At 41.5% G+C, this 23,875-nt stretch overlaps 2 long non-coding RNA genes across 6 annotated transcripts in view; one reads left to right on the forward strand and one right to left on the reverse strand.

Annotated features, from left to right (window-relative positions):
• LOC110935809 overlaps nt 1–23,875 on the reverse strand; it is a 74,610-nt gene that overhangs the window by 15,750 nt on the left and 34,985 nt on the right. The window lies entirely within an intron of this gene.
• Nucleotides 2,639–6,902, forward strand: LOC110935811. 5 transcript variants are annotated; one of them, XR_002589452.2, is made up of 6 exons: nt 2,639–2,774; nt 2,877–2,966; nt 4,618–5,015; nt 5,110–5,170; nt 5,439–6,612; nt 6,694–6,898. It is a non-coding gene; the product is annotated as an uncharacterized LOC110935811 (long non-coding RNA). The 5 variants fall into 5 exon arrangements; XR_004881347.1 differs by lacking the exons at nt 2,639–2,774; nt 2,877–2,966 and adding an exon at nt 4,453–4,467 and having other exon boundaries at nt 4,584–5,015; nt 6,694–6,897; XR_002589454.2 differs by lacking the exons at nt 2,639–2,774; nt 2,877–2,966 and adding an exon at nt 4,453–4,467 and having other exon boundaries at nt 6,694–6,896.

The following is a 23,875-nucleotide window of genomic DNA, read 5'->3' on the forward strand; positions in this document are numbered from 1 at the left end:
TGGCATAGATAAAGTGCCATTAAAAACCTAACTCTGTGGCATAAAAGTTAAATGCCATTAAAAGTGAGTATTAAGCAAGTATGGCACACATAAAGTGCCATTAAAAACTTACATTAGTGGCACAAAAGCCAAATGCCATTAAAAGCGTGTGCCACTGAATGGCATTTTTTTTTGTAGTGACACTAAGTTATTGACCCGCTTAATCATGGCCGGTGAGTGGTGGGGGTGAGTGGTGGTGGAGGTGGTGAGAGGTGGTGGTGAGTGGTAGTGGTGGCCGTTGAGTGGTGGTGGTGGTGGCCGGTGAGTGGTGGTGGTGGTGGTGAGTAGTGGTGGTGGCCGATGAGTGGTGGTGGTGAGTGGTGGTGGTGGTGGTGGTGGTGCTGAGTAGTGGTGGTGGCCGGTGAGTGGTGGCCGGTGAGTAGTGGTGGTGGCCGGTGGTGGTGGTGGTGAGTAGTGGTCGTGGCCGGGGATTGGTGGTGGTGGTGGCCGGTGAGTGATGGTGGTGAGTGGTGGTGGTGGCCGGTGAGTGGTGGTGGTGGTGGTGGTGAGTAGTGGTGGTGGTGGTGTTGCTGGTGAGAGGTGGTGGCGGCCGGTGAGTGGTGGTGGTGGTTGCCGGTGAGTGGTGGTGGTAGTGAGTAGTGGAGGTGCCGGTGAGTAGTGGTGGTGGCCGGTGGAGGTGCCAGTGAGTGGTGGTGGTGGCAAAAATGAAGTACTCAATGGTACAAAAAGATTTAACTGAACTTTTTTTAATAAAATTGTTGCAAAAATATATTGAAATAGCAACCATTTTATTTAAAAGTTGCAAATTTACTAAAAACGGCAACCGTTTTCTTGAAAGATTGCAATTTTTGTTGAATTTTGCAACTTTCGTTAGAAAGGTTGCTTTATTAAATTAAGACACAACTCTTATTTTAAAAGGTAGTGTAGTTTAATGAAACAAACAAAATAAAGTATATAAGTTTTGATTTGTAAATACTAAAAAACTTCAATTAGGGATTTTTTGCCATTTTCATTCAAAAATCTAATTTGTTCTATTTTTTCTATTAAACACTTGAATGAAAATGGCAAAAAATCCCAAATCTCAGGGACGATTTTGGCCAAAAAAAAGTCTGACGTTTGGATGAAAATGACAAAAAATCACAAAAAATGAAGGACTAAATGGTACAAAAAAGTTGTTTCGAATGAAAATGACAAACATGCCCAAATCTCAAAGACGATTTTGGCAATTTACTCTAAATTAAAAAAAAATGAATCTCATCTTGAAAGAAAAGATATTAGAATATTTACGAGAACCATTTTTGCTATGCACAAATAAATAAGTGTAAGTTATATTATGTAGAGTAAACTGTCATTTTGGTCCCTGAGGTTTGGCCAGTTTTGCCACTTTAGTCCAAATATCAAACCTTTTGTCATTTTGGTCCCTGTGGTTTCGTTTTTTTGCCATTTTGGTCCAAATTTCAAATTTGGCCAGATTCCCTAAGTTAAAACCTGATATTGTGTCTTTACCCTCAGGGGTATTTTAGTTATTTTGGAATTATTATAACACATTTTTAATTAAACAATACACATTAATCAATAAACCCTCATCTTCATCTCCCCCTTCAGATCTTCAAAACCCTCATCTTCATCACCCCTTTCAGATCACCACCGCCAGCATCACCTCTCTCTCTCTCTCTCCCTCTCTCCTTTATGCCGCCACAAGCACCACCACCACTGTTTCTGAAACTCCGGCCTGGTCTTATGTCCTTCATCTCCGTCGTACATGGGTTGAGCATTCTGGGTTGTATTTAAAGAAATGGCTTTGAATGTTAGGATCTGCAAGTATGTTAATAACCCTAATTTGGGGCAGCAGATGATTTGGGGGTGTTAGAGAGAGAGAAGAGAGAGAGACATAGGGTTGTTTAGAGAGAGAGGAGAGAGAGAGAGAGACAGGGGTTCTAGAGATAGAGAGAGAGGCAGGTGGTGGTTAAAACGTAATTCAGCAATTCCGGTGAGCTTGATTATGTGTTCTTCATCATCATCATGCTGGTGGTCTTCGAAGCAACCAAAATTCATTATCTGTTTCATTATCATCCGCTTGATTTGATTCTGACCTCGTTGTGGTGAAATCATATGTTTGTTCGACGATCTCTTTGATTGATCACAGTAGAATGATGCAGATGTCATTTTTGTAACAATTGAGAATGAAATTGAAATGAATTTGTGGTGTATTTGGGTCAGACCCGGGACTGTTGATTTGTGGTGTATTTGGGTTTAATTATGTTTAATCAATTTTGAGTTATAATAAATCTAAAATGACCAAAATACCCCTGAGGATAAAGACAAAATATCATGGTTTTAGTTGGGGAATCTGACCAAATTTGAAATTTGGACCAAAATGGCAACAAAAAAAAAAAAAAAACGAAACCACAGGGACCTAAATGACAAAAGGTTTGAAATTTGGAGTAAAATAACAAAACTGGCCAAACCTCAGGGACCAAATGGCAGTTTACTCTATTATGTATTATCATCAATAATCAATAATCAATAATTAATAATAAACAAATTTAAATCCAAAAGATCAAAGTCATCGCTTCCCCCAAATATTTTGGTTCCACCACACCCAAATTAACTTCCCTCCCCCTAATTCTAACCTGCTCATTTCTCCCAAACCTAATCGATTCTCGGTGTTTGCTCTACCTTTCTCCCCTAAATCAATCATCGCTCAACGATCTATGGATCTGCAGTTCCGATGAAATCGTCCTTTTGGCCCTTTATTCTCATCGTTCGTAAAGGTCCGGTCAATCTCTCTTCCCGATTTCTTTTTTATTTCTGATTTGGTTTCAAAAGTTTCTGCAATAAGTTGCTTTTTTTTGTGTGATTAACTTTATATATAGATTTTTTGATATTGTGGTGGAGGAATTCAACAAAACAAAGAAAGATTGGGACGAAGCCTATCTTCAAACCCTAGCCCACATTAAGTTCAAGTTGTTATCTTTGTTGCTGTCACGGCCCCCGACCCGGTTTGACCCGTTTCAGGAGCCGCGGGACAGAAATCCTGCGGTATTTAATTTAGGCGACAGCGGAAGTCTTTTAAAACAGGATCTTTAGTATTGAAACTGCTCATTACATAATTTAGGGATAAAACCCAGTAATTGACAATAATGTGATTTCCATGGAAATCTTTATTTTTAAAACATGTTCCTTTATTTATTTACACTGAGCCACTTTTCTAAGCTGGTAGTGCTTCCTGGCACTTTTCTTTGCTCATAACAGATTACCTGAAACATGTTTGAAAAAGGTTTTGTCAGCGGGGAAATACTGAGTGAGTTCATTCAGTTTTTAGGAAATGACCCATAGTTATAAATTACAGCATAAGAGCGATTACAATGGTTTACATCTTTATTTTTATCTGGCTTTCTGCCACAATGGTGACAAGTCACAATGGTGACGATGGTCATACCACTATTAGGTTAATGAACTCTAATAGTGACGTTTCTCCCTAGTAGGTCAATGAACCTAACTGGGAGAAATAGTAATGTGCACAATACCCCACTAACCAATAAATCAAGATATCCACGACTTAGTCCCTGTAATTATAACATTTTGAAAATAATTTGGAGTATTGTAAAATAGTTGATAAAAAGAAGAATGACTCACATTGCAGATTTAACGAGCAGTGTATAAGCCTACTGATTAGCCTTGATTATTTCTAATCTAACAATAATGCACACAAAACAGGATTAGTGATCAATACAACAGTTACGATAATTCCCCGAGATCAATTTTGACAATGAATGTCCAAGTGCAATACTTCGGCTCATTTATCAAAATGACAAACGATAAAGTATAGTACTTCAACTCGTATATCGAATTATCGACAACGACAAAGTACAATGCTTCGGCTCATTATCGAATTATCGACAACGATAAAGCATAACCCAATGTGGGCGGCACTTAGACATTCTTTGAATGTATTGATTCCGGAAACTGAATCGTAATAGCGATCGAGTAATTACCCTGTTCTGCGGCAGCGATTCGATAATTGTGTGTGTGTGTTGGACTGTTTTGCTTATAACTCGACCTACGTAACTCCGATTTTCGTCGTTCAAGTGCCAAAATTCAAGTCCCAACCCCTGCTATTTATACTGAGATTTTGACACCGTCGCGTAGCGCGAGGGGTACCCCCTTAGCAGTCGCGCTACGCGAGTGACCATCCTATTTTCATAGAGTAGCCCTTCGTGCGTGTAGGCTGGCTGTGTTGTCAGTTTCTTAAAATTCGATTTTTACAATTAGTTATGAAGATAATCGTTGGCTAGGGTTTATCCCTCCTGAGTTTTAGGGGCCCTGATCCTGATTCTGAAAATTCTGAAAATTTTAGGGTTTGTGTAGAATCACTTGGGTGTCTCAATTAGAGTTTCCTTAATAGCTAATTACTATCCTAATTTAGGGATTTTAGTGACAGTTGTTACAGTTGCCACTATCTTTGTTAGTAATGCTTTTTTTTTTTTGTAATTACACATACCATTGAAGTATGGCTAATGGCTGCAATTAGTATCAACATTCTTTTACTTGATTTCTAATTTGGCAGTTGAACTTGCTAGGCTTTTAACTATGTAGTTAAAACCTTTTGTTTAGACTATACGGAGTGGGAGGGGATGAGGAGGGGGCATTAAGCACCATGTGGCAGCCACGTCGCATAGCAAGAGGGCGTGGTAAAAAAAAGCACGGAGTGTGAGGGGCGTGAAAGTTGTGTTTTTAAAACAAAAAAAATCAACCAATTGAAACAAATCCAAACAACACCCACCAATCATAGGTCATCAAAATACGACTCGATAAATTATAAGTTACCAGAACGGACATTAGGTCTATAGCATCGCGACATTCAGATTAGCAAGGCACTCCTCAAGGAGATTTTGGCAGCCAAGAGAAGAAACAAATCAGTGAAAGGTTTGGGGCTTGAAAACCTGAACAAACACGCTCCTATTATCCCTTCTCACCTCACAAGTTCCACTCTTTGGACAGCTTAGTTTCAGGTAATTAAACATTAAACAATTTTAGGACGTGCATGAATAGCATAAACTTGCTACACTTTTACCTTTACATAGTCTAAAACTTTTTTTGTGGCAGGCTGACATCTTCTGCCTACAGGAGAGAGATTGGGGAAAGCATGGAACATGTATTTACAATGGTTAGCTAACTTGCCTTTATCTCAAATGGGTTACAACATGGGTCGGGCATGGGGTTGTCTGATGTGTTTAGTAATCCATAAAAGATTCTAAATTGTTTTATTAAAAGATTATATTTATATTATTATTCAAATAATAAATGTTTCTCATCATACTTCACATGTTAAATTTTGTTAGTACGTTTAATCAAAAGTGTTTTTCACACGTTACCTGACCTTGGGTTTTGCCTCCTCCAATCTCATTTTTTATTCTCCAACTACTATTAATTAGACCTGCCAGATCGCTGAGGATTTGGGCAGAGCCTTCTCAGTCCGGTTAGTTTTACAAACATTTCTTGATGTTGAAGCAACTGTTCCATATATTTGGTCGCTTCTCTTATGCTGCAATCCAGGTACGTCTAGCAGCGGAATTTAAAGTGATATCTTTTACACTTGGTGTATGTTATTTACTGTATCTTGCACTTTCCCACTTTGACCTCGCAGATTGCGTTCACAGTTTCACATTTCTGGTTTATTTGGCATCCATACTTGCTTATCTGGGTCAACTTGATTAAGATAGAGGGAGTGGAATCTAAGTTTCATTTTTAAATGTTCTTGGTTAGCATGATTTGTTAGAATTAGAATCTAAATTTCATTTGTTTGGTTGAGAAATAGAACTGAAACGTATTCGCTTAATGATGAGTTTGTTTTGCGATTTAATGCTTTGTCCCGCTGGCGCAATGAGCGGGACAAAGCATTAAGTGTTTATGGCTAAAAGTTAATGATGTTTAGTCATATATTAGTTTATTGACCCCGACCTGTTCTAACCCAGCCCTGTTCTGACCTGGACCCGTTTCGTCCCGAACCAAAACAACTTTTTTTATATTTGACCCGTTTTGACCAATGACCCGACCCGACCTGACCCATTTGCCAGGTCTTATAAGCACTGATCCTTAAATAAATTGGGCATTATGTACCAAGAGTAAAGGTGGGATTATTGTGTATAAGATTGTAAACATGGGATTATTATGTACCAAGAATAAAGGTGGGATTATTGTGTACAATATTCTGAACGTGGGATTATTAAAATCCAATTTTTCTTAGTTTTTTTTATAAAAATTGTTAGCCTGCTAATGTAAAACTTTGTTAATTTTTTTGTAAAATGATTTTTTGCACTATTACTACTAGAGGTAAATAAATATTTGTTGAAAACTAAAATCTAGATCGGAGATGAAGCTTTCCTCAAAAGCATTCTAAACTCTACCGAGACTGTAGCAAGAGGAAGGTTTTAAAGCTTGGACCCAAATGATCTAGTTGGTGGTACAGAGATTGGACCAGAACGGTGTGAGGTAAACGTTCAAGTACCAATAAAAAACATGAAAACTTGGTAAGACCATGTGGTTTATTTTCTACAATTCAAGATTGTATTGGTGCATCCATCGCATGCCCCCTATTCATTCATCTAGGTATGTAATTGTTAAACTTATGATATAAATAATTTTAATATCATGGAACTTAATGCTTATACATGGATGGTTTATTTGTAGGTAGTCCATGAGGATTGAGGACGCATGATGACTCAAGATTTTATGCTTCTTATTTCTTAAATTGCTTTTAATTTCTTTGTTAAATGTTAAGACTTTATGTTAGATAATGTTATAACTTATTTATGGCTAGTGTTTTTGTTATGAACATGCTTATTTGAATTATAATGAAGTTTTATTTCTTTTATTAGTTGATGTTATACAATAACTATTAGGATGTTATATGTTGATGGTCTCTTTATCAAATTGGTTTTATAATCTTATTTGGGATATTAGGACCATTTTCTTGATATTAAAGTAGTTATAACATTACATCATAAGGGTCCTATAAATTAATTTTTAAGGACGCTTGTATGTGTATCAAAAGATTAAAAGTAGGTAATCACATATTAAAACATTGTAAAAGTGTCCTAATATGTTCTTTTTAGGACGCTATTTAAGTTGTCTATAGACATATTATGCGACCATAAAATTGGTGTCATAATCTTATTTGGTATATTAGGACCCTTTTATTGGTACTAAATTAGCTATAATGTTACATCATAAGGGTCCTATCAATTAATTTCTAAGGACGCTTGTAAGCGTATCAAAAGATTAAAAGTATGTAAGCACATGTTAGAACATCGTAAAAGTGTCCTAATATGTTTTTATTAGGACACAATTTTGATTGTTCAAAGACATATTACGCGACCATAAAATTGGTTTCAAAATCTTATTTAAGATGTTAGGACGCTTTTTTAGTTTCGGGACTTATTACGACCCCTTTACATGAAACGCTTTTACCGTTGGTCCTATTAAATGAAAGGTCCTATAAAATAGCATTTTAGGACGCTTTTGCGCGTACTAAAAACCCAGTTTTCTTGTAGTGACAAATTTGTCATAGTCTTCATCGACGATATCCTTATATATTCCAAGAACCAAGCTGACCACGAGAAGCACCTCCGTTGCATTCTCGAATTACTACAGCGTGAGAAACTCTACGCCAAATTCTCGAAATGTGAATTCTGGCTACGAGAGGTTCAGTTTTTAGGTCACGTTGTGAGTGAGCGTGGTATCCAAGTGGACCCCGCTAAGGTAGAGGCAGTCATGAACTGGCAAGAGCCAAAGACGCCTACCGAAATTCGTAGTTTTCTGGGATTGGCAGGATACTACAGGAGGTTTATTGAAAATTTTTCGAGGATTGCTGCACCCTTGACCTCCCTAACCAAGAAGAAGGAAAAGTTTATTTGGGGCCCAAAGCAGCAAGAGTCCTTTGAAGTTCTGAAGCAGAAGCTAAGCAACGCACCTGTGTTGACATTACCGGAAGGTACAGATGAATTCGTAGTTTACTGCGATGCATCACACACAGGCATGGGGTGTGTGCTTATGCAGAAGGGCAAGGTGATTGCCTATGCTTCAAGGCAATTAAAGGTGCATGAAAAGAATTACACCACCCATGACTTGGAGTTGGGTGTCGTTGTATTTGCACTGAAATTGTGGAGGCATTACCTTTATGGTATTAAATTTGTGATTTATTCTGATCACAAAAGCCTCCAGCACCTGTTCAATCAGAAAGAGTTGAACATGAGGCAGCGTCGTTGGATGGAAACCTTGAATGACTATGATTACGAGATCAGGTACCATCCCGGCAAGGCGAATGTAGTCGCTGATGCCTTGAGCAGGAAGGAAAGGGTAAAACCTATTCGAATCAATGCCAAGAGCATTGAGGTCAAGAACAATTTAATTGAAAGGATATTAGCTGCACAGCGAGAGGCTGTGTTGGAAGCTAATTATCCTAATGAAAAGTTAGGAGTAACCGAGGAGCAGTTGACTCTTAGCAAGGATGGAATCCTTAGATTAAACAGACGAATATGGGTTCTGATTTATGGAGGACTACGAGATGTTATCCTCCAGGAAGCCCATAGTTCCAAATATTCTGTCCATCCTGGTGCAGACAAGATGTATCAAGATTTAAAGGCGAACTATTGGTGGATAGGCTTGAAAAAGTCTGTGGCCGCCCATGTAGCAAAGTGCTTGACTTGTGCTCAAGTCAAAGCCGAGCACCAGAAACCGTCTGGCTTGCTACAACAGCCTGAGCTTCCCGAGTGGAAGTGGGAATGTGTAACTATGGATTTCATAACCAAGTTACCCAAAACCAGGAAAGGAAACGATACAATATGGGTTATAGTCGATAGGCTGACTAAATCAGCTCATTTTCTACCCATCAAGGAGACGTATAGCTCCGATATGTTAGCCCAACTTTATGTTGATAAGATTGTAGCCTTACACGGCATACCTGTGTCTATTATCTCCGACAGGGATACTAGATACACGTCTCATTTCTGGAAGAGTTTCCAGCAATCTTTGGGCACGCGTTTGAACTTCAGTACGGCTTACCATCCACAGACGGACGGTCAAAGTGAGCATACTATCCAGACGTTAGAAGACATGCTTCGTGCATGTGCGATCGATTTAGGTGGTAACTGGGATAAGAATCTACCCCTGATTGAATTCTCCTACAATAATAGCTACCACACCAGCATAAAGGCTGCGCCTTTCGAGGCATTATACGGTAGGAAATGTAGATCGCCTGTTTGTTGGGCGGAAGTAGGAGAGGTCCAATTATCGGGACCAGAGATAGTTTTCCAGACAACGGACAAGATTGTCCAGATCCGGGAACGTCTCAAGGCTGCCCGCGATAGGCAGAAGAGCTACGCTGATCCAAAGCGTAAGGATTTTCACTTCGAAGTGGGTGAAAAGGTGTTGCTTAAAGTATCACCCTGGAAAGGGGTGATGCGTTTCGGCAAGAAAGGTAAGCTGAGTCCGAGGTACATAGGACCTTTTGAGGTCATTGAACGTGTCGGATCAGTTACCTCTAAATTGAAATTGCCTGAAGAGCTCAATGGAATCCATAAGGTGTTCCACATCTGCAATCTCAAGAAATGCTTCGCCGATGAATCATTGGTAATCCCGCATACAGATGTGCATATAGATGAGAGCTTAAAGTTTATAGAAAAACCTTTGTCGATTGAGGATCGACAGGTGAAAAAGCTTCGAAGAAAGCACGTACCGATTGTAAAAGTCAAATGGGATGCTCGTAGAGGTCCTGAATATACGTGGGAAGTCGAAGACACAATGAAAGAAAAATAGCCCTATTTATTTGAGTAAATCTCGGGTCGAGATTTATTTTAAGGGGGTGAGGATGTAACACCTCGAAATTTTGTGTCCAATAATGTGTTAACACGTGTCATTTGATTACACGTGGCATTGATATTAAATAAAGGACTAATATTGACAAACCTTGAAAGTATATAAATTCAAGGGTTATAAATGTCAATCAAGGGTAAATATACTGTATAGTCACCCTAAATGATGCTCATACCTTCAAACGAATAAATCCTGGATCGTACGGAAGCGAAACACGAAAGAAAGTGAGAGATTACAAGCTACAGGGGTTAACTGTGTCAACATGTTTAATTATACCTCTGAGTGACCCTTTAACGTTCCCAAAGCTTTGTAACAGTGTTATACACTCACTAAAATATAATATATAAATTTCGCAAGGTTTCGTTATGAAACAGGAAAGTTACGATCGAATTCGTAGGAGAAGGGTTAAAAGCGTCAATAATATAAGTTAAGGCCTTCTGAATAATAAATAAATTAACCAGGGGCTTAACGATACGGGTAAATAATGCGAGGTCCTTAATTGTAATTAACCGAGGGCCATATCGCAAAGTTACCCCTTCAAACCTGAAAGGTCAGGTAATTAATTACCAAGATTCTTAATCATTACAAAAAGATTTGAAAAAGATTTAATTTTAACCCCTTACGGACCGTAAAGGGTATGCCTTACGGACCGTAAGGAGGGGGAATGATTGTATTGGATCCGCCTATGGCTTACGGACCGCAAGGCCGAAGCCATACGGTCCGTAAGCGATGCCCAACGACAGATTTTTGGCTGTTGGCTGTTTAAAGCGGCAAAACACTCAATGATGGGTCTTCCAGACGTATGGGCGCCCCCTACTCGACCCATAACACTTAGGGACACCTGCCCATGATCCATAAGCACTTGTAGACCCTTGTGTGATGATCTTGGACCATGTCTTTGGCTATAAATAGCAAGCTTGTGTTCATAAGTTCATCACAACTCAAACTCACTCATCTGATCATTCTAAAGCTCCCAAGCATTTCTTCTCTGCTCTCTAAGCAAGATACAACTTCTGTAAGTCGTTCAAATCCATTTTGGTCTTATATTTCCATAGATTTAGCTTATAAACTCAACCGTCGTAACTAACGGTTGTCATAACGATAATTCACAAATGGTCCAGTGAATTGTCGGATAAAAAGTAGTTTTGAGTTGGTATTTATGTGGGTAATAAACCCCTAAAAGGGTTCCCTCTGATCACCACTCTAACTATGTCAAATGTCGAGTCAAACGTGCACTTAAAAGTCAACAGAAAGCCATTTTGCCGTTTTATACATAATCTGTAAAGTATAAGCTATGAAACCTATTTTGGCACTCATAAAACATGATATTAAGTATATAAACTTGTTTACGCTCGTTTGAATCGACCATTTGCTATATTGACCGGGTTCGGAGCCGAATGTCGCAAAAGTTTGACTTTTGCTTTGACTTCAGTTCTGACCCGTTTTAGTGAGGTATAGATATGCCTTAGGACTCTCTTAGGACCAGGTTACATGATGGTATAGACCTCTGTGATCGGTTCATGAATTGTCCGAGTCTTTTACGCATTTCCGTTAATCGCCTAAAAAGTTGACCGTAACGGCCTTTTAAAAATAAAACGAGTATTTCGGACACGTGAACGGACTATAACCTTGCTTACTAAATTATAAGCATGTCCTTAAAGTTTCACGCCAATCCGAGGTCTAGAATGAGAGTTATGCTAAATAGCGCGATTAAAGTAAACTTTTGTAATAAACGGCGCAATTAGCATAACGCCCATCTAAACCAAGATTTCGTCACCAAAACTTTTACCCACTGTTATAAAATAATATTTTTGGAATTTTAAAGATTTTTAATAATTTTTACCTTGCTCATAACCTGCGGTTATGGCTACGGTTCGGTAAATACCGAATATGCCCTTTTCGGCCAAAACTTGAGTTCTACAAGGTCTTTTGACCCGATTCCAGCTGCTACTGATTTTAAATAATAAATAAAGTATTTTAGACTTTATAAACTGTTCGGGAAACTCAGATTTCCTGTAGAACTCGAAAAGCTCTTTAAAAGTCTTTAAAATGACCGAAAAGCCCCTACGGGGCATAATATTAACTTAAACTCGTTACGGGCACCACGGAAGGTATCCTACTGATACCACAACCTCTTTAAGGCATATTGACTTAGGAAATAAGCGTAGGACTCTCATGGTTAACCGTTTCGCCTATTAAGCGCACGGTTCGGCTTATGAAACTAGTTTTCACAAATAAGCCGATACGGGTCAAATTATATTATTTGAACCCCAAAATCCAGAGTGTGAACCTTGAACCCATATAAAACAAGTCTCTAAACTTGTTTGGGGCATAATCACATTCCATTCTCGGTTTTCGCCTTTTCACGCGATTAAACCATATTTATATTCCGGAACCAACCGGTCTAGGCTACGGCCAATATAAAGACCCGTTAGGATTCTAAGAGGTTAATTAAAACCTTCGTTCCAGATTAGGAGCCCAGTAAAAGCTATCGGTGATTTAATCAAATTAAGGAATAATACTTTCAAAGGTAAATACTTTAACTTATTTCCCCTATACGGGCTTGGGTTACGGTATGTTAATACCGCTTGGTTGAGCATTATATTTTTCCATCGCTTAGGTGGTTAATTAAATAATATGATCGGCTCATTTAAACAGTTTTGTTTCTTAAAAGCCTTTGGGGGGTTTAATGACCGTTGTCCCGGATATCCTTGGCATCATTTTACGAAATGGCCACGACCATCGACATCCCGGTGTAGGCGTACACCCGGTATACATTGTCGACATTAAATTAAAAGACGTAGCCGTTGGTTTTTATACTACGGTTTTACGCAATGTGGTGTGTCTATAAATCTTTAACCCGGCACGACCCGGGCTACTGAACGCATAAAAGAACATGTAAAACGTTCACAAGATTTTAATAATTTTCCCAAGTTATAAAAGAGTTTGTGCCTTGTGCATTCAAATCAATTTTAATAAACATTTTCAAATGTGTCAGTTGAATGTATTTACCAGTGTAAACTGACGTATTTTCCCCAAAAGATTAAGTGCAGGTACTATACGAAATTGGCTGGTACTAGCTTCCTAAGCATCACGAATAGTCTCGCAAACTCGATGCCGTGTCTGAATGAACAATATTTTATTATTATTTTGATCCGCTGTGGATATATTCGACTTCTGTAATACATTTGATATTACAACCAGAGGTTGAAGTATATATTTATCTTTAAGCTTCCGCTGTGCATTTATATAATTGTGAGGTTTAACTATATTGTTGCCAACATCGTCACGGTAATCCCCCACCGGGCCCACCGGTGAAACACGTGGAAATCGGGGTGTGACAGTTATACCTCTAGCTCGGGGCTAGGGAAGAATCTAGGCGAAAATGTGGTGGATAAAAGCAAGGTAACGAGGTCCTTCCGCTTCCGTTTGCTCCAAGACTCCTAATACGTGACCTTGAATACTTGTGTGATGTTGGAATGGATTGAACAAGACTCGACAATGGATGTAGGAGAGGGAGAGGGTTCGGCCAAGAGCTCTTGGAGGGAGAGAGAGAGTGTTTTTGGTTGATGTGTGGTGAGTTATGATCTTATGTGTTTAGTGTTAGTATTTATAGACAATTTCAAGTTCCAAATCCAATGGTTAATGTGTCTTCAAGATTTGAGACAAGATTTATTATTATAATCAAAAGGGTACTAGTCTAGTTACAAGGGGACCGAATCGGCCCAAGGGGGGGGGGTGTCTTGGTTCGATTTCAAGTGTTTAGTTAGAGTTTAGTTAGATTAACTAAGTTAGATTAGGGGTTAACTTAGTTAGTTACATGTTGCGCTTTAACGCGGGTGTTGGGGTAATCAGGGACCCTAACTGGCTCAGAAAAAGATCAATAATATTTTTGTCAATATTTTCATGTTCCGGGTTTAGTCCGGTTGTTCGGTTGGATGGTAATCCGTTAAAGTGCTTAAGTAAGCTTTTAAGCGTCGTTAATAATATTTTTAGTGACACAATTTATTTCCAAAAGTGTCAGGAATACTTCCCCATGTTTTGGCACTTTATCAGTTAGCCAGAAGCTAGTATGTTAATAAAAGTGTTGTGTTTTGTGCTTAGAGTACGTTTTAGGCACATCCAATCATTATATCTTATTCCTAGAGACGCAGTTCTACAACCCTTGTATCCCTACACTCACTATGGGTGTAGTAAAATATTTCTGGCTCATACAGGCCTTTAGAGGCAGTGTCTGCCTGATGCTGGCTTTATCAGCATGTTCAATAGGTTATCCGTTCTAATGCTACTGTGCTTTTGTGCATCATGTTTGTCACTAAGGTTCAACTTGTAAATAATGTAGTGACGGCAATCAAAGTATGATGCAGGAATATACAAGTGCTAGAAATCAAGTAGCAGTTCATTGGCAATTTCAGTTAAGCACAGTAATTAAGCAGCAATTATTTATTAATTAATTCGTACGGATACCTGGTTTAGTGAGGGTTGTCACATTCTCCCCCCGTTAGAAAAATTTCGTCCCGAAATTTTAAGCTACAAGCAGAGCTTAGGAAATAAGTGGGGGTATTTCTCTTTCATTTGGTCCTCACGCTCCCAGGTGAATTCAGGACCATGTCTAGCATTCCAACGAACTTTAACAAGCTTGACACTGCTCCGGCGGGTCTTGTTAACTTTCCAATCCGTGACCTCGACAGGTTCTTCAACGAAATGGAGCGTGTCGTCAACATGAATTTCGTCGGTAGGAATGACAACGGTATCTTGTGTTGGACTTCTCTTCAGATTGGATACATGAAATGTATCGTGAACACCATTCAGTTCGGCAGGTAGGTCCAACTTGTATGCTACTAACCCGATTCTCTCCAAGATCTTGAACGGTCCAATATACCTCGGGTTCAACTTTCCACGTTTCCCAAAACCTGCCACACCCTTCCAGGGTGATACCTTCAACAAAACCATCTCACCAACCTCAAACTCTAGAGGTTTCCTGCTTCGATCTGCGTAGGCTTTCTGCCGGTCACGAGCCGCGCTGATGCGATCTCGTATCTGTGCGATCTTATCTGTGGTTTCCTGTACCACTTCAGGACCAACCAACTGTCTATCACCTGCGTCAGCCCAACAAAGCGGCGATTTGCACTTGCGCCCATATAAAGCTTCGAATGGCGCGACACCAATACTGGTGTGGTAGCTGTTGTTGTATGAAAACTCAACCAAAGGCAAATGCTTATCCCAGCTACCACCCAAATCCATCACACATGCTCTCAGCATATCTTCTAGTGTCTATATCGTCCGCTCGCTTTGGCCGTCGGTCTGTGGGTGAAACGCAGTGCTCAGGTTCAACTTTGAGCCAAAAGCTTCCTGGAAGGATTGCCATATCCTTGACACGAACCTTCCGTCTCTATCAGAGATAATCGAGAGAGGTACTCCATGGCGTGTAACAATTTCTCTCATGTAAATTTCAGCCAGTTTGCTCGTATTATCCTTCTCTCGGATAGGTAGGAAGTGTGCTGACTTTGTTAAGCGATCCACTATTACCCAAATAGTGTCATGGCCTCTTGGCGTTCTTGGCAACTTCGTAATAAAATCCATAGAGATTTGTTCCCACTTCCACTTGGGAATCTCTGGTTGCTGCAGAAGTCCCGAAGGCTTCTGGTATTCCGCCTTAACCTTGGCGCATGTTAAACATTTGCTCACATAAACAGCAACATCGCCTTTCATCCTAGGCCACCAATAATAATCTTTAAGATCCTGGTACATCTTATCCGCTCCAGGATGGATAGAGTACCGCGACTTGTGAGCTTCATCAAAAATAACCTTTCTTAAACCTCCAAACAAAGGAACCCAAATCCTTTTCTCAAAACACAATGTTCCTTCCTTGTTTGGTACCAATAACTTCTCCATCCCACGGAGATACTCTTCTTCAAGGTTTCTTTCCTTGAGAGCTTCTTTCTGTGCGGCACGAATGCGCAAAGAAAGATCGGTCTGAATAATCATCTCCAAAGCCCTAACCCTTATGGGTTTGATCCTCTCTTTTCGACTTAGGGCATCGGCGACCACATTCGCCTTCCCTGGATGATACTTAATCTCGCAGTCGTAGTCATTCAACAGTTCTACCCATCGTCTTTGCCTCATGTTCAACTCCTTCTGGTTGAATATATGTTGGAGGCTCTTGTGATCTGTGAAGATTGTGCACTTCGTACCATAAAGGTAGTGTCTCCAGATCTTTAAAGCAAAAACTACTGCGCCAAGCTCCAAATCATGCGTGGTATAGTTCTTTTCGTGCACTTTCAGTTGGCGTGACGCGTAGGAAATAACCTTTTGGCGTTGCATCAACACACAACCCAATCCTTGACGCGATGCGTCGCAGTATACCACAAAATCATCTGTACCTTCTGGTAGAGCTAAGATTGGCGCGTTGCAAAGCTTATCTTTCAATATCTGAAATGCTTCCTCCTGTTTGATTCCCCAATCAAACTTCTTATCCTTCTGCGTGAGGAGCGTCAATGGTTGAGCGATCTTTGAAAAATTCTCAATGAACCTTCGGTAATAGCCAACCAAACCCAAAAATTGCCGAATCTCGGTTGGCGTCTTTGGCGTTTCCCAATCCTTGATCGCCTCGATCTTGGTGGGATCCACGTGGATTCCATCTCCGTTTACCACGTGCCCAAGGAATTGCACTTCTCGTAGCCAAAACTCGCACTTAGAGAACTTGGCGTACAACTGTTCCTTCTTTAGCAGCTCCAGAATGGCTTTTAAGTGCTGCTCGTGCTCAGCCTTCGTCTTTGAATAAATCAAAATATCATCGATGAATACAATCACGAACTTATCCAAGTACGGCTTACAAACTCGATTCATCAAATCCATGAACACTGCAGGTGCGTTTGTCAAACCAAACGGCATAACGAGAAACTCGTATTGTCCATATCGAGTTCTGAAGGCTGTCTTCGGGATACTCTCCTCCTGTATCCGTAGCTGATGGTATCCAGATCGAAGATCGATCTTTGAATAGAAGCTTGAACCTTGTAGTTGGTCAAACAGATCATCGATTCTTGGCAGGGGATACTTATTCTTGATCGTCAGCTTGTTCAACTCTCTGTAGTCAATACACATACGGAAACTACCGTCCTTCTTCTTGACAAACAAAACTGGAGCTCCCCAAGGCGAGAAGCTCGGTCGGATGAATCCCTTGTCTAACAACTCTTGAAGTTGTGTCGACAGTTCTTGCATCTCACACGGAGCAAGTCTGTAGGGTGCCTTAGCCACAGGCACGGCGCCTGGAACTAAGTCAATGCGAAACTCCACTTGCCTTTGAGGCGGCAAGCCAGGCAAATCTTCTGGAAAGACTTCTGGGTATTCCCTCACGACAGGGATGTCTTCGATCTTTGGCTCAGCAGCCTTCTTATCTACAATGCCAGAAAGGCAGCACATCCCTTTTGCAAACACTTTCTTGCCTTCAGGCAGCTAATAATCCTCAACGGCGTCTCACGCTTCTCTCCGTGAACAATAATGGTCTCACCATCATCGGTCGGGATACGAACGACCTTCTCATGACAAACTATCTCGGCCTTGTTACTCGATAACCAATCCATCCCTACTACCACGTCGAAGCTTCCCAACTGGACTGGTAGTAGATCTAGAGCGAACTCGCGCTCTCCCAACTCGATTACGCAACCTCGAATCACCTCATTAGCTTCTACTAACTTCCCGTTTGCTAATTCGATCGAGTATGGAATATCTAACTTACTAGCGGCTAACCCAAGCATATTCTTAAATTCTAACGACACGAAGCTATAATCGGCGCCAGTATCAAATAAAACGGATGCATAGCGTTGGTTTACAGGGAACGCACAAGTGACAACATTGGGATCCTGGCGCGCTTCCCTTGCTTCTATGTTGAAAACCCTTCCGCGGGCTTGGTTCAATTCCGGGCAATTCCTCTTGTAATGCCCAACATCACCGCAGTTGAAACATCCGGGCCTCTGCCCGTTCCCACCATTGTTTCCAGCCTGATTGTTTCCCTGATTTCGATTCATGGCGCCCGCTTGGTTTGCGTTGTTGACTCGGTTCCCATCACCTCCATGGTTTCCTTGGGGGCGGTTCCCATTACCACCACGATTATTCCTATTCCCAGATCCTCCTTGGCCTCCCCGGCCAGCACTAGCCCAACAAAAATCCTTCGTATGACCAGTCTTCCCACATGATTCACAAACTCTTAGCCTGCAACGACCAGAGTGATGTCGTTGGCATGAGTTGCACTTGGGTTGTGCACCCATATATCCCTTTCCTTTCTTCTTACCAACTGTATCCTGAGCTGGCGCGTTCTGCTCTCCTTTCTTAACCACCACCCCGGTGCCCTGCTTGAAGTTTGAAAACTTCCTCTTGTTTCCTCCAGATGACTCCACATGAGTCTCCTTCTTCTTAGGCTCCACTTCATCAAACTTGTTTAAACGAATTGCCTCCTCCGTAAGAGCCACACTCAAATCAATGGCTTCAGTGATAGTTGCAGGTTTGGAGGAGGTCACCATGCTGATGATTTGAGGAGCTAATCCCAAATGAAGCGTTCAATTCTCTTGAACTCAGGTGTAACCATGTAGGGTACCACATGCGACAAGTCGTGGAACCTCTGAACATACTCAGCTATCTTAGGACCTTCCATTTTTAGATGCCAGAACTCGGTCTCCAATCTCTGAATTTCAGCGCGAGAACAGTACTTCTTGCGCATGAGTTCTTTCAGCTCGGTCCAAGTCAGTGCGTAAGCAGCAGCTTCGCCAAGTGTTTGGACTTGTAGATTCCACCATGATAGGGCTCCATCCAAAAATAGCCCTGAGATGTAAGTGACTTGTTGATCCAGCGCGCATTTGCTCATGCGAAGTACGGACTCAGTTTTCTCAGCCCAGCGGACAAAAGCGACTGCACCTCCTGTGCCATCAAAGTTTACGGGCTTGCAGTCCAAGAACTGTTTGTAGGTGCACCCTGCACATACATTACAACGCATGATTGGCATTAGCACTCTGCTAAGGAAATCCATTTAGGTCATGGTACGTCTTAATGACTTAGGGTTACCATGAGGTGGATTGTTGTTGTTGCCCGTGTTGCCAGAGTTGCTTCTACTCATTCCTCCTTGAGAGGCAGCATATTGAGCAATGGCTGCAGCAATGACTTGCTGTAGTTCGTCCTGAGTAGTGGGCATTGGCTGAGGTTGACGTCTTGGCGGCATCTTCTAAGGATGTGTTTACGTCGGTCAGGCCATAGTAAAGCGTACGTATATAGTAATAGTAATAGCACATAACATCTCATGTTATCAATACTTCACAAATACTAATCACACAACATCCCATGTCACAAATATTATACAAACAACATCCCATGTCATAAAAATATACACAACATCCCATGTCACAATAATGTAAATAAGCAATCAAGCGAATCAAATATGATGAGAACACTGCGATTGCCATATATATCGAGACCACAACGTAAGTGTATCAGTACATCACTGTGTCATACAATCATCAATCAACTAGGGGCTACATCACCCCTGTCCAAAAGCTATATCAAATCAGTGTCAAATACATCAAATACATCAAGTATGTGTCAAAAGTCAGTATCATCATGTAGTCTCCAAAATGCTGTGCAACCAAAAGCAATCGCGGTCCTCTCACCAACGTCTACACAAGCAGTACTGATGAGCTCTATTCAGATGGCGGTGGAGGAGGGGGAAAGTAAGTATAAAGCAAGCGGCGTAGCTGAAGCCAGTCCTCCTCCATAGCCTGCTGAGTGCGAATGACAGAGGCAACCTGCTGCTCTAGTGTAAAGAGACGAGCAGCAAAATCTGGGGGTAATGATCGACATGGCTGAAGAGGAGGGTGTATCTGATCATGGCATGAACATGGTGGCAGCTGAGCTTTCTCAAGCTCCTGGAGACGCTGCGTGTGTGACTCATGCTGATGAACGAATGTCACACCCCAAAATCCACACACGGAGTACCACCGCTTGGGAGCGTGACTGACCAGGATCAAGCCACCAATCATATTGAACATGTAATTAATATCAAGTAAAATAAATGTAAACCATACATCCAATACGATAGGTGTTCAAAACATAACCATAGTTTCAAAGTGTAGCGGAAGCATAGTAAATAATCCAACACTAGTTAATAGTTTTAAATGTCATAATAGTTCAACGTAGGAACCACGATCCTTGCCCACAACGACCCGCTTCTCCAGTGCAAGCTCCATATGTACCTAAGGTCCTGCAAGGCATGCAACAGAGAGTCAACAACTAGTTGAGCGAGTTCACAGTTAACAGTTCAGTAATAATATGGTATGAGTAATAGTAAGTTCGTTCGTTTATATCATGTTTCATATTCCATCGCGGCCTCCCAGGCAGGTGTGCGAAGATATTAGGGGATGTTCTTCCCAAGTATTCTAGACTAGGTTTATTTGTATCGCGGCCTCCCAGGCAGGTGTGCGAAGGTTAGTAAGTTTAGTTCGCGGCCTTCCAAATTCAGGTGTGCGAAGATGTCATAGTATCGCGGCCAACCCGTGGCAGGTGTGCGAAGATCAGTTCAATGAGTGTTACTAGTCTAGTAGGTTCGTATCCGTTAAGTTCTACCATCTGAGTGTGCATAACAATCTATCAAATCCCATTCCCCACCCAGGAACCCATGCCTTGGCTGTGTGAACTCACCTTGGGTTTGCTCGGTATGCTAAGTATGTGCTCAAAGTAAATCAATCATGTCCTAGAGTATGCACGTATTCAAATCAGTTTATATCCAAGTTGTGCACGTATAAAAAAAATCATACAAGTACCAACATGTATTCGTTATCACATAAGTTAGGTACAACACTTAACAGCAGTTAGATAATCCAGTTATCATTTAACAGAGTTACTATGTTACTGTGCAAGTTATCCTGGTTGGCGAAACACTGGTTGACGAAACACAATGTGTTTCGTCAACTACCCTTTGGCGAATCTAAATTCTGTTTCGTTAAAGACCTTTGGCGAAATACGTTTTCTAATTCGTCGACATCCTTGGCGAAACACATTCTGTTTCGCCAAGACTTTCACATTCGTCGAGCATTCACATTCGTCAAGCATTCAGTTACGTCAACATTCTGATTCGCCAAACATTCAGATTCGTTAAGCAGTAATTACGTCAACATATCAGTTACAGAAAATCATGCAATCAATCATGGAAATCCCTAATCATTCTAGCAGCCACCTAGAACACCATCAAGAACAATCATCATACTATCATCAGATCGACGCACCATTATCGTAACCCAGAAATCATAATCAACAAAGTTTAATAACATTAAACCGACATGAACATCGTTAGATCTAGATCCACCCATCACGTAATCATATCAATCCGATCAGTTAATAGTATTCCTAAATCAACATCATAATCCGCATAAGAATACGTAACCGATTAATCATGCATACGAATTAAGATTATCTAACGCATGTACTCACATCCGATCGTAAATCAAGCATACACAATATGTATAGAGAAATCCAGGAAATCCAGCATAGATATAGCATAAATCAAGAATCATGAACACATAAACAACTAACCGAAAGGATTAAGGAAGCAACTAAGTCTCGGTTCTAGGCTTCGGGTATGCAAGATCGCCGTCACAGAGCAAGGGAGTTCTTAGGGTTTCGGTAGTTTTGATAAAAGTGAGAAACAGAAGGTCGTTTCACATTTTACACACATACAGGCGGTTTGGGCCTGTAATGGGCTTGGCGAATCTGGGCTCGGCGAGACATTCTGTTTCGTCGGGGCTGAGGTTGGCGAAACATGCATTTGTCTCGTCGGGTTGCTATTGGCGAAACACAGTTTGTGTTTTGTCGAGCCTGGTCATATGCTTATACTACTAAGTCTCATATTATATTACAATCACACACACATGCAATAATCCCAACGCATTTATTATAACACAACATATACAGCTGTACGTTAAACAAGTAAACAACCAAATAGTCAAAGTCAATGGTCAAAGTCAACGTGCATTTAAAGTCGAAAGGTCGAGTTGTCACATTATCCCCAACTTGAAAGAAATTTCATCCCGAAATTTGGTACGTACCTACTGAGGAAGCTAGATAGGTTGCATCGTTCACTGGTTTTCCTGGGGTGTCACATCCTCCCCCCGTTGATCTGGAATTTCGCCCCGAAATTCCGTGGTAGTAGCTTCAGCCTCAGCAGTGGTTGTATTGGTTTCGAATAACTGGGGATACTTTTCTTTCATTTGGTCTTCGCGTTCCCAGGTGTACTCTGGGCCACGTCGGGAGTTCCAACGAACTCGAACAAGAGGGATTCTCTTGTGTTTGAGGACCTTCACATCCCGGTCCGTAATTTCAACAGGTTCCTCGACGAACTGCAACCGCTCGTCGATAGTGAGTTCCTTAAAAGGAATGATAAGGGTCTCATCTGACAGACACTTCTTCAGATTCGACACGTGAAAGACATTGTGAACTGCCCCGAGTTCTGCTGGTAAGTTCAATCTGTAGGCTACCTTGCCGATTTTCTCAATGATCTCGAATGGTCCAACATATCGCGGATTTAACTTACCCCGTTTGCCAAAACGTACCACACCCTTCCAGGGTGAAACTTTTAACAATACCCGGTCCCCGACCTGAAATTCCAAAGGCCTTTTACGCTTATCCGCGTAGGCTTTCTGACGGTCGCGCGCTGCCGCCATACGTTGTCGTATCTGTGCAATCTTTTCTGTGGCGTCCACTACAATCTCTGGACCCGTAATCTGACTATCCCCCACCTCTGCCCAACAGAGAGGTGACCGGCACTTACGCCCGTACAATGCCTCGAATGGAGCGGCTTGAATGCTGGTGTGATAACTGTTATTGTATGAGAACTCCACCAAAGGGAGGTGCTTTTCCCAGCCGTTGCCGAAATCGATAACACATGCCCGGAGCATGTCTTCAAGAGTTTGGATCGTTCGCTCAGACTGCCCATCCGTCTGAGGGTGATATGCCATGCTCATGTCTAACTTTGAGCCGAAAGATTTGTGCATTGCTTGCCATAGCTCTGACGTGAATCGTGCGTCGCGATCTGAAATGATGGAGATGGGCACCCCATGCCTCGAAACAACTTCTTTGAGATAAACGTCTGCGAGAGTGGAGAACTTATCTGTTTCCTTTATAGCCAGAAAGTGTGCAGACTTGGTGAGTCGATCCACGATCACCCATATGGTATCGTTCCCGCGCTGGGATCTAGGTAAGCCTGTAACGAAATCCATGGAAATTTCTTCCCATTTCCATTGCGGTATCTTAGGTTGCTGAAGTAGACCCGCTGGTTTCTGATATTCCACTTTGACCCTTGCACATGTCAAACACTTGCCGACGTAGGTGGCGATGTGGGCCTTCATGCTTGGCCACCAATAAGTAGTTCTGATGTCGTGGTACATTTTGTCCGACCCTGGATGTACCGAATAACGGGACTTGTGAGCTTCATCCATTACAAGCTCTCGTAGACCGCCATAAAGTGGAACCCAAATACGCCCCGTTACATAGTAGGCGCCGTCTTCCTTTTGTTCCATTTGTTGCCTCGAACCACGTAAAGCTTCAGCCTTTACGTTTTCTGGTTTCAATGCTTCCACTTGAGCATCTCGTATCTGTGCAGGAAGACTAGACTGAATAGTGAGCTGCAAAGCTCGTACGCGTCTAGGTAGAGTGTCTTTCCGACTAAGGGCGTCAGCCACAACATTGGCTTTGCCTGGATGGTACTTGATAGCGCATTCATAATCATTCAGTAGTTCCACCCATCTTCGTTGACGCATGTTCAAATCCTTCTGCTTAAGGATATGCTCGAGACTCCTGTGATCGGTGTAAATCGTGCACCTGGTACCGTACAGGTAGTGTCGCCATATCTTAAGCGCGAAAACAACAGCTCCTAGCTCTAGATCGTGCGTCGTGTAGTTCCGCTCGTGAATCTTGAGTTGACGAGAGGCGTAGGCAATAACTTTATCCCGCTGCATCAACA

This window comes from Helianthus annuus, chromosome 2, assembly GCF_002127325.2.
Source record: "Helianthus annuus cultivar XRQ/B chromosome 2, HanXRQr2.0-SUNRISE, whole genome shotgun sequence".
NCBI classification, from domain to species: Eukaryota; Viridiplantae; Streptophyta; class Magnoliopsida; order Asterales; family Asteraceae; genus Helianthus; species Helianthus annuus.